The 14,743-nt window shown below is 55.2% G+C and overlaps 1 protein-coding gene across 9 annotated transcripts in view; it reads right to left on the bottom strand.

The window, feature by feature from the left end:
• The window catches only part of ncor2 (nuclear receptor corepressor 2), a 1,088,322-nt gene that overhangs the window by 245,295 nt on the left and 828,284 nt on the right, over nt 1-14,743 (bottom strand). The window lies entirely within an intron of this gene.

The following is a 14,743-nucleotide window of genomic DNA, read 5'->3' as shown; positions in this document are numbered from 1 at the left end:
CACTCCCCACACATTCCCCACACACACTCACCCAGACACTCCCCACACACACTCCCCACACACACTCACCCAGACACTCCCCACACACACTCCCCACACACACTCACCCAGACAACACACTCCCCACACACACTCACCCAGACAACACACTCCCCACACACACTCACCCAGACACTCCCCATACACACTCACCACACACTCCCCACACACTCCCCACACACACTCCCCACACACACTCACCCAGACAACACACTCCCCACACACACTCACCCAGACAACACACGCCCCACACACGCCCCACACACACGCCCCACACACACGCCCAACACACACTCCCCACACACTCCCCACACACGCCCCACACACACTCCCCACACACACTCCCCACACACACGCCCCACACACACGCCACACACGCCCCACACACTCCCCACACACGCCCCACACACACTCCCCACACACACTCCCCACACACACTCCCCACACACACTCCCCACACACACTCCCCACACACACTCCCCACACACACGCCCCACACACGCCCCAAACACACTCCCCACACACACTCCCCACACACACTCCCCACACACACGCCCCACATACACGCCCCACACACACGCCCCACACACACTCCCCACACACACTCCCCACACACACTGCCCACACACACGCCCCACACACACGCCCCACACACACTCCCCACACACACACTCCCCACACACACACTCCCCACACACACACTCCCCACACACACTCCCCACACACTCCCCACACACACTCCCCACACACACTCACCCAGACAACACACTCCCCACACACACTCACCCAGACAACACACGCCCCACACACGCCCCACACACACGCCCCACACACACGCCCAACACACACTCCCCACACACTCCCCACACACGCCCCACACACACTCCCCACACACTCCCCACACACACGCCCCACACACACGCCCCACACACTCCCCACACACGCCCCACACACACTCCCCACACACACTCCCCACACACACTCCCCACACACACGCCCCACACACACTCCCCACACACGCCCCACACACACGCCCCACACACACTCCCCACACACACTCCCCACACACACGCCCCACACACACGCCCCACACACACTCCCCACACACACACTCCCCACACACACACTCCCCACACACACACGCCCCACACACACGCCCCACACACACGCCCCACACACATTCCCCACACACACACTCCCCACACACACACGCCCCACACACACGCCCCACACACACGCCCCACACACACGCCCCACACACACTCCCCACACACACACTCCCCACACACACACGCCCCACACACACGCCCCACACACACGCCCCACACACACGCCCCACACACACGCCCCACACACACTCCCCACACACACGCCCCACACACACGCCCCACACACACGCCCCACACACACGCCCCACACACACACGCCCCACACACACGCCCCACACACACGCCCCACACACACGCCCCACACACACGCCCCACACACACTCCCCACACACACTCCCCACACACACACGCCCCACACACACACGCCCCACACACACACGCCCCACACACACGCCCCACACACACGCCCCACACACACTCACCCCAGCGAACACACTCCCCACACACACACACTCCCCACACACACTCACCCAGACACTCCCCACACACACTCCCCACACACACTCACCCAGACACTCCCCACACACACTCACCCAGACACTCCCCACACTCACTCCCCACACACACTCACCCAGACACTCCCCACACACACTCACCCAGACACTCCCCACACACACTCCCCACACACACTCACCCAGACACTCCCCACACACACTCCCCACACACACTCACCCAGACACACCCCACACACACTCCCCACACACACTCACCCAGACACTCCCCACACACACTCCCCACACACACTCACCCAGAGAACACACTCCCCACACACACTCACCCAGACAACACACTCCCCACACACACTCCCCACACACGCCCCACACACACTCCCCACACACACTCCCCACACACACGCCCCACACACACGCCACACACACGCCCCACACACTCCCCACACACGCCCCACACACACGCCCCACACACACGCCCCACACACACGCCCCACACACACTCCCCACACACACTCCCCACACACACACGCCCCACACACACACGCCCCACACACACGCCCCACACACACGCCCCACACACACGCCCCACACACACGCCCCACACACACTCCCCTCACACACACTCCCCACACACACGCCCCACACACACTCCCCACACACACTCACCCAGACACTCCCCACACACACTCCCCACACACACGCCCCACACACACTCCCCACACACACTCACCCAGACACTCCCCACACACACTCCCCACACACACTCACCCAGACACTCCCCACACACACGCCCCACACACACTCCCCACACACACTCCCCACACACACTCCCCACACACACGCCCCACACACACTCCCCACACACACTCACCCAGACACTCCCCACACACACGCCCCACACACACTCCCCACACACACTCCCCACACACACTCCCCACACACACGCCCCACACACACTCCCCACACACACTCACCCAGACACTCCCCACACACACTCCCCACACACACTCACCCAGACACTCCCCACACACACGCCCCACACACACTCCCCACACACACGCCCCACACACACTCACCCAGACACTCCCCACACACACACGCCCCACACACACGCCCCACACACACGCCCCACACACACTCCCCACACACACACTCCCCACACACACACGCCCCACACACACACGCCCCACACACACGCCCCACCCACACGCCCCACACACACGCCCCACACACACGCCCCACACACACTCCCCACACACACTCCCCACACACACACGCCCCACACACACGCCCCACACACACGCCCCACACACACGCCCCACACACACGCCCCACACACACGCCCCACACACACGCCCCACACACACTCCCCACTCACACGCCCCACACACACGCCCCACACACACGCCCCACACACACGCCCCACACACACACGCCCCACACACACGCCCCACACACACGCCCCACACACACGCCCCACACACACTCCCCACACACACTCCCCACACACACACGCCCCACACACACACGCCCCACACACACGCCCCACACACACGCCCCACACACACGCCCCACACACACGCCCCACACACACGCCCCACACACACTCCCCTCACACACACTCCCCACACACACGCCCCACACACACTCCCCACACACACTCACCCAGACACTCCCCACACACACTCCCCACACACACGCCCCACACACACTCCCCACACACACTCACCCAGACACTCCCCACACACACTCCCCACACACACTCACCCAGACACTCCCCACACACACGCCGCACACACACTCCCCACACACACTCCCCACACACACGCCCCACACACACTCCCCACACACACTCACCCAGACACTCCCCACACACACGCCCCACACACACTCCCCACACACACTCCCCACACACACTCCCCACACACACGCCCCACACACACTCCCCACACACACTCCCCACACACACTCCCCACACACACTCACCCAGACACTCCCCACACACACTCCCCACACACACTCCCCACACACACGCCCCACACACACTCACCCAGACACTCCCCACACACACTCCCCACACACACTCCCCACACACACTCCCCACACACACTCCCCACACACACACGCCCCACACACACACGCCCCACACACACACGCCCCACACACACGCCCCACACACACGCCCCACACACACGCCCCACACACACGCCCCACACACACGCCCCACACACACTCCCCTCACACACACTCCCCACACACACGCCCCACACACACTCCCCACACACACTCACCCAGACACTCCCCACACACACTCCCCACACACACGCCCCACACACACTCCCCACACACACTCACCCAGACACTCCCCACACACACTCCCCACACACACTCACCCAGACACTCCCCACACACACGCCCCACACACACTCCCCACACACACTCCCCACACACACTCCCCACACACACGCCCCACACACACTCCCCACACACACGCCCCACACACGCCCCACACACACGCCCCACACACACTCCCCACACACACTCCCCACACACACTCCCCACACACACTCACCCAGACACTCCCCACACACACTCCCCACACACACTCCCCACACACACTCACCCAGACACTCCCCACACACACTCCCCACACACACTCCCCACACACACGCCCCACACACACTCACCCAGACACTCCCCACACACACGCCCCCAGACAATAAGGTGGCACAGATTGTGCTGGAGCCGCCCATACAGGTGATGGGTCGGCTGGGGCCAGAGGGTGGCCTGGGGGGTGTGGCCTGGGGGGTGTGGCCTGGGGTGTGTGGCCTGGGGTGTGTGGCCTGGGGGGTGTGGCCTGGGGGTGTGGCCTGGGGGGTGTGGCCTGGGGGGTGTGGCCTGGGGTGTGGCCTGGGGTGTGTGGCCTGGGGGTGTGGCCTGGGGGGTGTGGCCTGGGGGTGTGGCCTGGGGGGGTGGCCTGGGGGGTGTGGCCTGGGGGTGTGGCCTGGGGGGTGTGGCCTGGGGGTGTGGCCTGGGGGGTGTGGCCTGGGGGGTGTGGCCTGGGGGTGTGGCCTGGGGGTGTGGCCTGGGGGGTGTGGCCTGGGGGTGTGGCCTGGGGGGTGTGGCCTGGGGTGTGTGGCCTGGGGTGTGTGGCCTGGGGTGTGTGGCCTCGGGGGTGTGGCCTGGGGGGGTGGCCTGGGGGGTGTGGCCTGGGGGGATACCCCTCCATCCCGTGTCACTAAGTTCCCAGCGGGCAGTCGGCGGTGTGCGCAGCTGCATCTCTGCCCTGCCGGCTGCGGCAATGGTGCTCCGTGTCCTTCCACCCCAACCCCACAGCCCACCTTCTGGCTACCCCCCGCTACTGCCCCCGGCAGAAGCCCCCCCCCCCCCGGCCAGCGGCACAACTGTCAATAAACTGTAGCGATGTTGGCCCTTCCCGTACCCCCTCTCCCACCCTCAGCAGCCACGGAGCCATCGGGTACTCGGCCCCTCGGAGGCGGGAATCCCGGAGGCCCCGGAGAATGCCGGGTCGGGCCCGCTCATCACATGCAAACGGTGTTTAGTGTACGTATGTTCCGGAACGCATTGACGCCGTTGCAGAGGTGACGGGAATCGGGATTTGCCACAAAACCGCCGCCCACCACAATTTCACCATCAAAATCAATTCTCCGTCGAATCACGTTCCGTGATTCCGGCGTCATCGACAGAGAATCCCGCCCATCATATTCTATGTATTTGGTGCAGTAAGGGTTAAAAACCACGTCTAGTGTGTGTCAGACTGCAGCAGACACGTTTAAAAAATGAAATGAAAATCGTTTATCGTCACAAGTCGGCTTCAAATGAAGTTACTGTGAAAAGCCCCTAGTCACCACATTCTGGCGCCTGTTCGGGGAGGCTGGTAGGGGAATTGAACCGTGCTGCTGGCCTGCCTTGGTCTGCTTTCAAAGCCAGCGATTTAGCCCCGTGCTAAACCTGCGTTGCTGGTTGTGCCGGTGTTTGTCGCCCATCCCTCGCTGTCCTTCAGAAAGTTAGGGTGAGCTGCCTTCTTGAACCGCTGCAGTCCTTCAGGTGTAGGTACACCCACTGTGCTGTTAGGGAGGGAGTTCCAGGATGTTGCCCTGGCGACAGTGAAGGAACGGCCGATATATTTCCCAGTCAGGGTGGTGAGTGACTTGGAGGGGAACCTCCAGGTGGTGGGGTTCCCAAGTATCTGCTGCTCTTGTCCTTCGAGATGGGAGTGGTCGTGTGTTTGGAAGGTGCTGTATCAGAAAAATCCCAAGGCTTTTTATACGTACATAAAAAGCAAGAGGGTAGCCAGGGAAAGGGTTGGCCCACTGAAGGATAGGCAAGGGAATCTATGTGTGGAGCCAGAGGAAATGGGCGAGGTACTAAATGAATACTTTGCATCAGTATTCACCAAAGAGAAGGAATTGGTAGATGTTGAGTCTGGAGAAGGGTGTGTAGATAGCCTGGGTCACATTGAGATCCAAAAAGACGAGGTATTGGGTGTCTTGAAAAACAGTCATTTCCGGGAGTGGGAGAGAGAGAGGGAGCCGGAGTGTAGCTTGGGAATCAGGTAGGTGCTGAAGTGTTTGATTTTTACCTGTATTTAAGTTGGGCGGTTGCTAAACCCGAGACACTGCACTTGTTGTATCTCCCACCCTTCCACCTCCTCTAATCTAAGGGGGTCAGTGAATCGCAGGGAAGCTCTCTCTTTCCTTTTTCTATTATCCGCAAGTTATAGCTTCAGATTTTCGGCGGGAGCTGTGGCCAGGGGTCTGTCGGGAAGGTAAGAAGCTGGGAGAAATTTAACTCTTCGTGGGTTGGTAAGTATTGTGATTGGTAAGTAAAATCCTTACTCCTTTCACTTATTCATTATTTGATATTATATTTGTAATCAGTTAAGGTAAAGTGTAAAAATGGCAGGAGATCCCAGATCCGTGTTATGCTCCTCGTGCTCAATGTGGGAGTTCAGGGACGCGGCCGATGCCCCTGACTCCTTCATGTGAGGGAAGTGTGTCCAGCTGCAGCTCCTGTTAGACCGCATGGCGGCTCTGGAGCTGCGGATGGACTCACTTTGGAGCATCCGCGATGCTGAGGAGGTCGTGGATAGCACGTTCAGTGAGTTGGTCACACCGCAGATTAGGATTGGTGAGGGAGACAGGGAATGGTTGACCAAAACAAAAGGCATAGAAAGAGCAGGAAGGCAGTGCAGGTGTCCCCTGCAGTCATCTCCCTCCAAAACAGGTATACCGTTTTGGATACTGTTGGGGGAGATGACTCACCAGGGGACGGCAGTAGTAGCCAGGCTCATGGCACCGTGGCTGGCTCTGCTGTACAGAAGGGTGGGAAAAAGACTGGCAGGGCGATAGTCATAGGGGATTCAATCGTAAGGGGAGTAGACGGACGTTTCTGTGGTCGAAAACGAGACTCCCGAATGGTATGTTGCCTCCCGGGTGCACGGGTCAGGGATGTCTCAGATCGGCTGCAGGACATACTGAAGGGGGAGGGTGAACAGCCAGTTGTCGTGGTGCATATAGGCACCAACGATATAGGTAAAAAACGGGATGTGGTCCTACAATCAGAATTTAAGGAGTTAGGAGATAAGTTAAAAAATAGGACCTCAAAGGTAGTAATCTCAGGATTGCTACCAGTGCCACGAGACAGTCAGAGTAGAAATTCAAGAATAGTCAGAATGAATACGTGGCTTGAGAGATGATGCAGGTGGGAGGGGTTCAGATATTTGGGACATTGGAACCGGTTCTGGGGGCGGTGGGACCATTACAAATCGGATGGTCTACACCTGGGCAGGACTGGAACCAATGTCCTAGGGGGTGCTTTTGCTAACACTGTTGGGGAGGTTTTAAACTAATGTGGCAGGGGGATGGGAACCAGATTAGGAAGTTAGAGGTCAGTAAAGAGGCAGCAACTAAAGCCAGTAAGGTACTAGATAATAAACTCAATGTGACTAAGGGGAAGAGTCGTTAGGGAAGAGATGAAGAACGCAAAGGGACAGGTGGTCTGAGGTGCATTTGTTTCAATGCGAGAAGTGTAGCAGGTAAGGCAGATGAACTTAGGCCTTGGATTAGTACCTGGGAATATGATGTTATTGGTATTACTGAGACTTGGTTGAGGGAAGGGCAAGATTGGCAACTAAATATCCCAGGGTATAGATGCTTCAGGAGGGATAGAGAGGGAGGTAAAAGGGGTGGAGGAGTTGCATTACTGGTCAGAGATGAGATCACAGCTGTGATTAAGGAGGGCACGATGGAGGATTCGAGCACTGAGGCAATATGGGTAGAGCTAAGAAATAGGAAGGGTGCAGTAACATTGTTGGGACTTTACTACAGGCCTCCCAAAAGCGAACGTGAAGTAGAGGTACAAATATGTAGACAGATTATAGAAAAATGTTGGAGCAATAGGGTGGTCGTGATGGGAGATTTTAACTTCCCTAACACTGAATGGGACTCATGTAGTGTTGGAGGCGTAGATGGAGCAGAATTTCTACGGAACATCCAGGAGAGTTTTTTAGAGCAGTATGTAAATAGTCCAACTCGGGAAGGGGCCACATTGGACCTGGTATTGGGGAATGATCCCGGCCAGGTGGTTGATGTTTCAGTCGGTGATTACTTTGGGAATAGCGATCACAATTCCGTAAGTTTTAGAATACTCATGGACAAAGACGAGAGTGGTCCTAAAGGAAGAGTGCTAAATTGGGGAAAGGCCAAGTATAACAAAATTCGGCAGGAGCTAGGGAATGTGGATTGGGAGCAGCTCTTTAAGGGTAAATCCACATTTGAAATGTGGGAGTCTTTTAAGGAAAGGTTGATTAGAGTGCAGGACAGACATGTCCCTGTGAAAATGAGGGATAGAAATGGCAAGATTAGGGAACCATGGGTGACGGGTGGAATTGTGAGACTAGCTAAGATGAAAAAGGAAGCATACATAAGATCTAGGCGACTTAAATCTGATGAAGCTTTGGAGGAATATCGGGAAAGTAGGACAAATCTCAAATGCGCAATAAAGAGGGCTAAAAGGGGTCATGAAATATCTTTGGCTAACAGGGTTAAGGAAAATCCCAAAGCCTTTTATTCATATATAAGGAGCAAGAGGGTAACTAGAGAAAGGATTGGTCCACTCAAAGATTAAAGAGGGAATTTAAGCGTGGAGTCAGAGGAAATAGGTGACAGGTTTAGATAAAGGATCTGGATCGGCGCAGGCTGGGAGGGCCGAAGGGCCTGTTCCTGTGCTGTAATTTTCTTTGTTCTTTGTTGTTCTCAGTATCTTCTCCATCAGTTTGCCTACCACTGACGTCAAGCTCACAGGTCTATAAATCCCTGGATTATCCCTGCTCCCCTTCTTAAACAAAGGGACAACATTAGTAATTCTCCAGTCCTCCGGGACCTCACCCGTGCTCAAGGATGCTGCAAAGGTATCTGTTAGGGCCTCAGCTAGTTCTTCCCTCGCTTCCCTCAGCAACCTGGGATAGATCCCATCCGGACCTGGGGACTTGTCCACCTTAATGCCTTTTAGAATACCCAAAACCTCCCCCCTCCTTATGCCGACTTGACCTAGAGTATTTAAACATCCATCCCTAGCCTCAACATCTGTCATGTCCCTCTCCTTGGTGAATACCAGTGCAAAGGACTCATTAAAAATCTCACCCATTTCCTCTGACTCCGCGCATAGATTCCCTCTTTTGTCCATGAGTATTCTAAAACTTACGGAATTGTGATCGCTATTCCCAAAGTAATCACCGACTGAAACTTCAACCACCTGGCCGGGATCATTCCCCAATACCAGGTCCGGTATGGCCCCTTCCCGAGTTGGACTATTTATATACTGCTCTAAAAAAACTCTCCTGGCTTGAGACAATTCACACCTCTTTAACCTGGGGTTACCCCATCTCTGGATCTGTAAAGATTTAATCACCTGCTAATGCTCGCATTCCAAGCATTGTTTGGCATCTTTGAATCTGTCTATATATATGTTTCTGGAACATACCTCTTCATTCACCTGAGGAAGGAGCAGCGCTCTGAAAGCTAGTGATTCGAAACAAACCTGTTGGACTTTAACCTGGTGTTGTAAGACTTCTTACTGTACCAGAAGGATGTGGAGGCTTTGGCGAGGGTACGTGAACAGGCGCTGGAATGTGGCGACTCGGGGATTTTCACAGTAACTTCATTGCAGTGTTAATGTAAGCCTACTTGTGACACTGATGAAGATTATTATTATTATTATTAGAAGTCTACAAGATTATGAGGGGCATGGACAGAGTGGATAGTCAGAGGCTTTTCCCTAGGGTAGAGGGGTCAATTACTAGGGGGCATAGGTTTAAGGTGAGAGGGGCAAGGTTTAGAGTAGATGTACGAGGCAAGTTTTTTTACGCAGAGGGTAGTGGGTGCCTGGAACTCGCTACCGGAGGAGGTACTGGAAGCAGGGACGATAGTGACGTTTAAGGGGCATCTTGACAAATACATGAATAGGATGGGAATAGAGGGATACGGACCCGGGAAGTGTAGAACGATCGTTCAGGAACCAGCTGCTGGTTTTTTCATCAAATGACTGTCTAAACTGCCGCCCTTTTCACAAACGGTTTTTCTGTTCATCGGCAAAATCTTTTGAACTAAAACTGCTTTGAGAGAAGAGCTAATCGGTTCACAGACAAATCAAAACTCAACTGAAACTTCAAAACCCAATACTGCTTCAGCCCCTGGCTTCCCCATCAACTACATCACCTCACTGAGCTCAGCGTAATGTCCAGATGTCCCAGGGAACACTCTTTGTGTAAAGGTGAGGTGAGAGTGACTGCCCTCGACATCAAGGCAGCGTTTGACCGAGTGCGGCATCAAGGAGCCCGAGCTAAACTGGAGTCAGTGGGAATCAGGGGAAAACTCTCCGCTGGTTGGAGTCATTCCCGGCACAAAGGAAGGTGGTTGTGGTGGTTGGAGGTCAATCATCTCAGCTCCAGGACATCACTGCAGGAGTTCCTCAGGGTCGTGTCCTCGGCCCAACCATCTTCAGCTGCTTCATCAATGACCTCCCTTCCATCATAAGGTCAGAAGTGGGGATGTTTGCGGATCTACTCATAGAATTTACAGTTCAGAAGGAGACCATTCAGCCTATCGAGTCTGCACCAGCTCTTGGAAAGAGCTCCCTACCTCAGCCCCACGCTAACCCAGCAATCCCCTCCTAACCTTTTGGACACTAAGGGGCAATTTATCATGGCCAATCCACCTAACCTGAATATCTTTGGACTGTGGGAGGAAACCGGAGCACCCGGAGGAAACCCACGCACACACAGGGAGAACGTGCAGACTCCACAGACAGTGACCCAGCGGGGAATCGACCCTGGGACCCTGGAGCTGTGAGACAGCAGAGCTAACCACTGTGCTACCGTGCTGCCCCATTTGCGACTCCTCAGATACTGAAGCAGTCCGTGTCCAAATGCAGCAAGACCTGGACAATATCCAGGCTCAGGCTGACAAGCGACAAGTTACATTCGCACCACACGAGTGCCAGGCAATGACCATCTCCTACAAGAGAGGATCTAACCATCGCCCCTTGACATTCAATGGCATTACCGTCGCTGAATCCCCCACAATTAACATCCTGGGGGTTACCATTGATCAGAAACTGAACTGGGCCCAGCCACATTAATACTGTGGCTACCAGGGCAGGTCAAAGGTTAGGAAACCTACAGTGAGTAACTCACCCCCTAACCCCCCAAAGCCTGTCCACTATCTACAAGGCACAAGTGAGAAGCGTGATGGAATCCTCTCTAGTTGCCTGGACGAGTGCAGCTCCAACACTCAAGAAGCTCGACACCATCCAGGACAAAGCAGCCGCTTGATTGCTCCCCCTGCCACAAACATTCAAACCCTCCACCACCAACGCACAGTGGCAGCCGTGTGGACCATCAACAAGATGCACTGCAGTAACTCACCAACGTTCAAAGTACAAAGAAAAGTACAGCACAGGAACAGGCCCTTCGGCCCTCCAACCCTGCGCCGACCATGCTGCCCGTCTAAACTAAAATCTTCCTGAACGATCTCTCTCTCTCAAAGTGGTTTATCCAAGACATCTCCTTACAGCAAATATTCCCACATTAGCTAACTATAGAAAAGTGGATTGTGACCTGAGGTGGGTTTTGCTTGATGGAGATAAAAGACAGCAGTTAGGAGTTTGTATTTCATTGTCACTGCTGAGCATTGTACAGAGCGCTCTGTACAGCATTGGACGCAGTTCAGACAAGGTCTACAAGACTAACACCAGGAAAGGTTGGGTTTGTGTCCACTGGAGTTTAGAAGAGTGAGAGGCGACTTGATTGAAACGTTTAAGATGCTGAGGGGTATTGACAGGGTGGATGTGGAAAGGATGTTCCCTCTTGTGGGAGAATCTCAAACTCGGGTGACTGTTTAAAAATAAGAGACAAAGGGGCAGCACGGTGGCACAGTGGTTAGCCCTGCTGTCTCACGGCGCTGAGGTCCCAGGTTCGATCCCGGCTCCGGATCACTGTCCATGTGGAGTTTGCACATTCTCCCCGTGTTTGCGTGGGTTTTGCCCCCACAGCCCAAAGATGTGCCGGGTAGGTGGATTGTGATGTGTTGGGTGCTCTGGATCCGTGGATCACATACAGGCCACCAACACTTAAAATAGTGCAACACGATTTTATTAAGTTAGAAACTGTTGAACATACTTTCACTGTGGGTTAACACGATGTCAGATTAAACTAAAGACCTATGCCTGTCCGAACCAGTCTATGCTCTCAGCACATGGTGAGGACCTGTGCTGTAAGCTGTAAGCTCTGTCCTACTAGGAGGCTGCATCCCGAATGCGCGGGAACTCTGATGCCCTCTGTCTTTATAGTGCGTGTGCTCTAACTGGTGATTGGCTGCGGTGTTGTGTGTGTTGATTGGTCCCACTGTGTGTCCATCAGTGTGTGTGTGTCTGCACCATGATATACTGGTGTATATTATGACATCCCCCTTTTATAAAAGAATGTATGTGTGTGGCAATAAATAATGCGTGGTGAGAATGTTCCTAACTACGTGTGGGGTGCGAAGACATATTGACAGGACTACGTACATGAGAACTGAGCTATTTACATGGGAAGGTGCCTGGTGCAGAGAAGCAGTATGCAACAAGTGTAACGAGATCAACACTATATACAAACCAGGGAAACAATCAAACAACACAACGAAATAATTCAGAGAGTCCATAAGTCCGCAAAGTTCATAAATCAAGTCTCTGAGGTGGGCGACGAATTCTGGTTGACCGCCTCAAGGGTGGGTCGAGAGCCGCCGGTTCAGGAGCGGGTAGGACTGCATCAGAGTCAGGGGGAGGCAGAGTGACAGGGAGCTCTGCATAGTCTGTGACAGGGTCAGCAGGAGGGCGAGGCGACAGTGGAGGATCGCGTGGCGAGCGTGGAACGAGACGAAGGGCGCGTCAATTGCAGCGCAGAATAGAGCCATCCAGTAGACGAACCAGGAACGAGCGGGGAGCCACCTGCCGAAGAACCACAGCAGTTGCAGACCATCCCCCATCCGGAAGATGGATGCGGACGTTGTCATCTGGAGCCAGAGTAGGGAGATCAGCTGCACGGGAGTCATGAGCCGCCTTGTGCTGTGCACGAGACAGTTGCATCCGGCGAAGGACCGGAACGTGGTCGAGGTCTGGGTCATGGATGGACGGCACCGTCGTCCTCGGTGTGATTCATGCGTAATTAGGCTGGTGACAGGCCCGTGGACAGCGGGGCAGAGCGATAGGCCAGCAAGGCAAGGTAGAAATCGGACCCAGCATATATGTACTCCCTTCTCCGCTTTGCCGTTGGATTGGGGGCACAGGGGACTGGATGTCACATGGGCAAAATTGTACCGCCTGGCAAAGTTGGGCCATTCCTGGCTGGTGAAGCAGGGGCCATTGTCCGACATAACCGTGAGTGGGATGCCGTGTCGAGCAAAGGTTTCTTTCCATGCAGGAATGACTCAGACGAGGTGATGTCGTGCAACCGTATCACCTCCGGGTAATCCGAAAAGTAGTCCACGATCAGGACATAGTCTCTACCCAGCACGTGGAACAGGTCGATGCCCACCTTGGTCATTGGTGACGTGACCAACTCATGGGGCTGCAGGGTCTCACGTGGTTGGGCCGGCTGGAAGCGCTGACAAGTGGGGCAGTTGAGCACTGTGTTGGCGATGTCATCATTAATGCCGGGCCAGTACACTGCCTCGGGCCCGTCGGCGGCACTTTTCCACACCAAGGTGGCCCTCGTGTAGTTGTTCCAGGACGAGCTGGCGCAAGCTATGCAGGATGACAATGCGGTCCAGTTTCAGAAGAACCCCGTCTACTACCACCAGATCATCTCTGACGTTATAGAACTGAGGGCATTGGCCCTTGAGCTACCCGTCCGTTAGGTGGCGCATGACACGCTGTAGCAAGGGGTCAGCCGCCGTCTCGCGGTGAATTTGGACGAGGCGTTCATCCGAGGCAGGTAGATTGGAGGCAGCGAATGCCACATGGGCGTCAACCTGGCAGACAAATCCCGCTGGGTCACATGGAGTGTTGACAGCCCTGGAGAGAGCGTCAGCAATGATGAGGTCTTCGCCTGGGATGTATACCAGCTGGAAGTCATATCGCCGGAGCTTGAGAGTATATGCTGGAGGCGAGGGGTCATATCGATCAAGTCTTTCTGTATTATATTGATCAGCAGGCGATGGTCGGTCTCGACGGTGAATTGAGGAAGTCCATAGACATAATCGTGAAACTTAACCACACCGGTCAGAAGGCCCAGGCACTCCTTCTCTATCTGCGCGTAGCGCTGCTCCGTGGGGGTCATCGCACGTGACGCATATGCAACGGGGGCCCATGATGAGCCCTCATCACGTTGAAGGGGCACTGCCCCAATGCCGGTATGGTATTATAGGTATTACGGTACCTGATAGGCTAAAGCACCATTGGTGGAAACTGTATGCTTTCTATTGGTTAGAATGTATAATAGCTCCGCCCTGCTAGGCGGGGTATAAGGACCCGTGCCACCCCAGCAGCCTTCGTTCTGTACCTGAGCTCCTGGGGGAAACATCT

This window comes from Scyliorhinus torazame, chromosome 1 (genome assembly GCF_047496885.1).
Source record: "Scyliorhinus torazame isolate Kashiwa2021f chromosome 1, sScyTor2.1, whole genome shotgun sequence".
Lineage (NCBI taxonomy): Eukaryota > Metazoa > Chordata > Chondrichthyes > Carcharhiniformes > Scyliorhinidae > Scyliorhinus > Scyliorhinus torazame.
Note: the sequence above shows the minus strand (reverse complement) of the source record. Positions and strands in the feature narration are given on the sequence as shown.